The sequence below is a fragment of the Centruroides sculpturatus genome, unplaced genomic scaffold (genome assembly GCF_000671375.1).
Source record: "Centruroides sculpturatus isolate CEXI.00-Female unplaced genomic scaffold, Cexi_2.0 scaffold1544, whole genome shotgun sequence".
In the NCBI taxonomy this organism is placed as follows: domain Eukaryota; kingdom Metazoa; phylum Arthropoda; class Arachnida; order Scorpiones; family Buthidae; genus Centruroides; species Centruroides sculpturatus.
The window spans coordinates 34,217-40,149 of NW_019385701.1; positions in this window are offsets into that span (position 1 = coordinate 34,217).

Sequence of the window (5,933 nt, forward strand, 5' to 3'; positions counted from 1 at the left end):
AAATATAGAAGTCAAGAAGAATTAAACATTTAAAACTTTTTATTCTTAAACAGTAATTAAGATTTTGACAATATTTTATTGTAATTATGAAGATTTATTTGAAGATCATTTTCAATATTGTTAAGTAGAAAATAAATGAATAAGGAGGATACTACTGATGTGGAGGAAGAAATAATGACAAATACTATCAACTTGTAATTTTATAATATATGAAAATTCAAAAATATAATTTTAAATTTTAGAATTTTGGCAAAAAATATATGAATATAATGTCCAAAAAAATCTCATTCTATTAAAACCTACAAACATCTCTCTAAATGCAAATTATTGATTTATTCATGTAAAATGTCTTCAAGATTCTGTATACTTTTGCTATTTTATAAACCTTTTCAATATCTGATCAATATCAACAATATCAAAGTAACATCAGACTACTTCACAATTCTTCTATTTTTGCTTTCAATGTCATTTTCCATTTGGTCATTCTTATTGATCTCAAAAAACATTTTCAGTTTTCATTATAATTTTCACCATCTCTTTTATATATATATATATATAAATACCAGNATGATCATTTCTTGGATGTAGATTAAGAAAATTCTCAATATATGAAAGGCAAAATAGGGAAATTTCGTGATGTGGTGCAGTTAATCTCATGAATTTTTGACAATATAAAAATTAAATTTAAAAATTCTACAAAAATTTAATATTTTTATAACTTTTAACATTTAAAATCCCTACAAATATTTTAAACATCCCACTATTTACTTTATTTTTGAATTAAGTAGAAAATGGATACGTAGGGAAAATGCTAATGATGCGGAAGATAAAGTAATGATAAATATTATCAACCTGGCTTGTGAAGCATGAAAAATGATCTAATAATTTGGTAATTTTGATAAATATTAGGTCAGCATTCAGCCTTCAACAATAACAGCAACAACTTTAACTATTGATTTTAAATGGAAGGCACACTTTTAATATATGAAAATGTATTCTAGAAAGCTGTATGATTTATGAACAAATATAATTTTTCTACTGTTATTAAATTAGAAGTTCATAAATTTTAAAAGATTATTTATTTAAAATATTTTAATTAAATAAAAAAACAAGATTATAATGAATATTCTACTTAGGAGCTAGTAAAAGGTGAGAAAATCTCAAAGGAGGAAACTATATTGATTTTTAAAGTGTATAAAGAGAATTTTCTTTAAAATATAACTCTTGTTCTTCTTTATAAACAATGAATTTATGGGAGTAGAAACGTGGCAATTGAAGCTGAAATGAGAATTGCCAGGTAGAGGATTTCTAGAAAGTGACAAGTCACAGATCCTTTTTCAGACAAGCTGTCAAGTCCAGGAAACAAAAACAGTGAAAAGGTGGTAACGTCTTCAATATCTTCTTTTCTATAGGGATTCTTTGATAAAACATCATCTAATGTTCCTCTTGGTATGCAAGATCAAATAAAAAACCATTTGATATTAAAGACATTCTACATGAGCAATAATTTTTATTAACTATTTTCTAATTCATTTATGAGAAAGTAATTAGAAAAATAAGATTTTAATTCATGTTTTGTACATCCTAGTGTATTTTTGGATGTTGGACTAAGCTCTATTAGTGCTTTTAATTGAGTTTAATCGGAACAAAATGTGTATTGTATGATATGTCATCCCATCTTGAATTTAACTCTGATTTGCATTTTCAATTTGTTTGATCTTTAGCATAACATTTCCATATAAAAGTTCAGGAAAATCAGAACCATAATAACTTCATCTCAGAAAAACTAAATAAAAAACCATTAAATTAAATGAAAGAAAATTTTTAAATCTTGCTTAATTCTTTATCCAAATAAGTTAATTAAATTTCATTAATTATGAAATTTATTAATAATTAAAAATTATCTGAAATTATTATTTATTGAGCTTACAATTGAATATTTACATCAGTAATTACTTTATTATAACTAATTTTTCCTTTATTTTATTCATAATGCTTTTTACTATAATTATAAAGAAACAAAATTCTTCTAGCTTACTTTTTCTATTTTATAACTGTAGACAAAATATAGAGTTAGATAAAGGATTTTATAGATACAAATGGGACAAAGTTTAAGCTCTGTGGAGTTTCAACATTGGACAAGTATCTTCTGTTGGATTTAGGGGAATGGTTTAGTGTTGGTTGCTATGATACCACCTCAGGGATTTCTGTTAATACTCTGTAGGTGTTCACAGTGGGATGGAAAAGATGCTTACAGATCAACTCTGGATGAAATGAATGTTCAGCTTTGCCAGACTTATCTTTTCTCTTATTCTGTAGAGAATTTAACTACATTCCCTAGATTTTTTTTATATAATAGAAAAAAGGATATAATTCTGTTTTATTGAAGTAATTACTAAGATATTTCTCAATACTTAAATGTGTATTAAATTAAATATTTCTAGAATTTATAAAATGAGTATATTATTTTCAAGAGTTTTTTTTGTATTAAAATCACAATTTAAATAATTTATTGTGTTTATAAAAGATATAAAGTTAATTCTTTTTAAACATTTTAATAACAGAATATTTATCAGAATTATTAAATATTTTAAAATAAGAAACTGATTAAATGAGATTTTAAGCATATTATTTTCTCTTATTTAATGATTAAATTTTATATGTTATAATTTAAAATTCATTAAATTAAAAAGCATTTGAAGTTTCTGAGTTTTGTAGAATGAATATAAAGTTTTAATATTTAAATTGGATTAAGTGATAGAAGCCACTTTGCCATGTGATAGACACTTCAAAGCTTCAAATGAACTCTTTACATCTATAATTAATTGCATTCATCTTCAATTTAAAGAACTATTACATAATATATTACATTAATAATTTGTTTAAATCAAGCAGAAAGTTTTAAACACTTCATTATAAACACTAATAATTTGATTTTATTTATATAAAATTTATTATGCTAAATGGACTAGAATAACTTTATTAATGATATAATAAGAAGTTAAATCAATATTTTCTTTCAGATCATTTGCAAATTGCAACCATTCACGAATTTTAATTAAAGTTTATGGAAGATGCCAGGTAGGGATGCCTAGGATGTGATGCAGAATTGAATTTTCTCTAATTAGCTTGAGGGATATTCGTTAACAAATACTTTTGAATAGAAAAATTTGTTCAAAAGAATAAATTTAATTGAATTTAATAAAGTTTTACTATTGTATTAAACATATATTTAAAATTTTTGCACTAATATGTTTTATTAACAATAGAGTTTCTTTTATATAGCCCAATCTCTTCCTACTGTTTATCAGTTCTTTCAGAGATATGAAAGCATTTATAACAGATTTATTGTGTAAATATTTTCACACAATTTGAGGTTTATTACATCTGATTTATTTACTAAGTGCTAGAAGAAAGTAAAAAAAGAAAGCAACCTGTCATTCACCTCTACTCTTACAGCATCCCTGCTGCATTACATCTAGTTATTACTACATGCTATTTTTTATATTAAGAGCTATAACTAACCTTAATGTAAACCTATCATACTAAACTAAAACTAAATGAAGCAAACTTGATTGATACTTTATTTTTAAAGTTTAAGTGTCTTTATTGTTTAGTATCATTTTATAGTAGAGTTTAAACTATAAAGAAAATAATAATTTTCCTTAGTTTAACAACAGAAATGGTAGTTTTTTCCTTTTATTCTTCATCATAAAAATCATTTCTGGAGATGGGAATGCTCTTCCCTGGACAACTCTCATCACTTCAATGACTACCTCAGACATGTTGTCATAGCAACATCACTCTAGAAACCTTCTCTAATTCTTCAACCAAGAGAAATGGAAATATATATATATATATATATTTCTCTTAAAATTGAACATGTACTGAAGATGATAAATAATTTTTTTTTTTTTTTTTTTAAATTGAGGCATTTAAATGTTTTAGAAGGGGTTGAAATTTCTATTCATAATAAATTAAAATTTAAGAAATTTTATTAAACTTTTATAAATTTTTAATATGAAATTATTTCAATTTTAATTCTTACATTAACTATATATCATAAAAAGTTTACCATACAATTTTCTCAAGAGTGAGTTTCAAATTTTTTAAATTAACATAGTGATAAAAGTGCATTTTATTTTTTAATATATATTTTTATTTAGTAAAAGATAATTATTTAATATTTATTCACGAGTTTTATTTGCATATTTGGTATTTTTATCTTCATTATTGTATTTTTCTTAATATTATTATAACAAATAAAAATAAAAATTGACAAACAAAATATCAACCTTTTTTACTTTTTAGTCATTGCTTTTTTTATTATATTATTATATAATTCCTTATTTCTTCAATAATTTCTTTTCTCATTTATCAAATATAGGAAAAATTAAGACAAAAAGATTCATCATCATGTAGTTGTTATCATCATTTACTACTTTATACAACTTCATTTATAATTTTAATTTTACAATGATCATTTTTTTTAATCATCTTCGTATTTTTTTATTTCGAATTATTTAAAAAATATTTTTCTATAAATTAAAATAATTTTCACTTAATTTATTAATATTAAAAAAGAAATTATAAATACGCATCTTCCAGCAACTCATCACTCAACATCTTTCATCTTCAGCTTCTTTTATATCATCATATTTTAATTATACAAAAAACAGTTCGATTTAAATAAAAATATCATTATTTTTCTTAATAAACCAGAAAATTTAAAAGAAAAAATTATCAAATACTCAGAAAAAAAACCCATTATTACAAGTGGGTGAGTAAGAAATCTTCCTAGCTTTAATTTTATTCGTGCAACTAACAACGATTTTACTTTCAACTAAGATGATTTCACTTAACGTTTCCTCATCACAAGATAAAACAGGATGATAAGCAGACGGTGTCGCTCCAAGTGGAGAAACTCGAACTACGACACACGTGGTATTGATATAGCGTGTGTTTGTTAGAGAAGGATCCAGATGGAGACGAGCTACTGCCATGGAGCCATCAACATCCACTTCGACGTGTATCAACAAGGATTCTGTACAACCTTCTCCAGTTATTCAGTACGTTAATCCCGCATGGGAATTATCTCCCGTCTTCGATTTGAAACTAGAAGATAACGAAAACATCAATCAACTACCTTTAGAGTTCAGGTATTATGTTTGTTTTTCGCAGCTTTCTACTTCCCAACTCGTGATGACAAAAGTTAAAAAATTGGTGCCAAAATCTTTAGCAGGTATCGATTTTTTTTGGCACGATTTTCCCCACTTAATTTTCTATAAATTATAATTAAACAATTTAATTTGCGTCACTCATCACGCGATGCTTCACGAACAGGTGTTCTAATTTGTAGATTCCTATAGCGTGAATAAATGTTAATGAATACGTGGATAATTTTTATAAAAATAAAATTACAAATTAACTAAAGAAAGGGTTTAGCTTGCTATTTATTCTTAATTTAATGATATTTTTATGAGTTCATTGAACTGGAACGGTTTTCTTAGAATGAAGTATGTTAATGGGACAAGGATTTTAAATTAAATAAACTGTTTCCACGAGTATATAATGAAAAAAATAGTTCTTTAAGTGATTAAATAACCTCCGGGCAAAGAAATCTAACGATGTTTTATTAGATAAACTAAAAAAAAAAGTCGCTGGATCTTTTAAATTTAACTGAAATTCTTCTAAAAATTTCTCCTCCTCATGTTTTATTAGAAAGTAAAATAGATTAAAAACCAATTAAATAATTTTTAAAAAGTCTTCTATATATATAGATTTAGATAAAAGGTGGCTCAAAAGTCGGTTAACCTTGTTAATTGATTTCTTTAGGCCCGGGTTAACTAGATTTTGAAGCAAGCTATATATGAAGTATTTGAGTTTTTTAAAGAATTTTTCTAAATTCCTTAGAAATAAAAATAAAAAAAAAA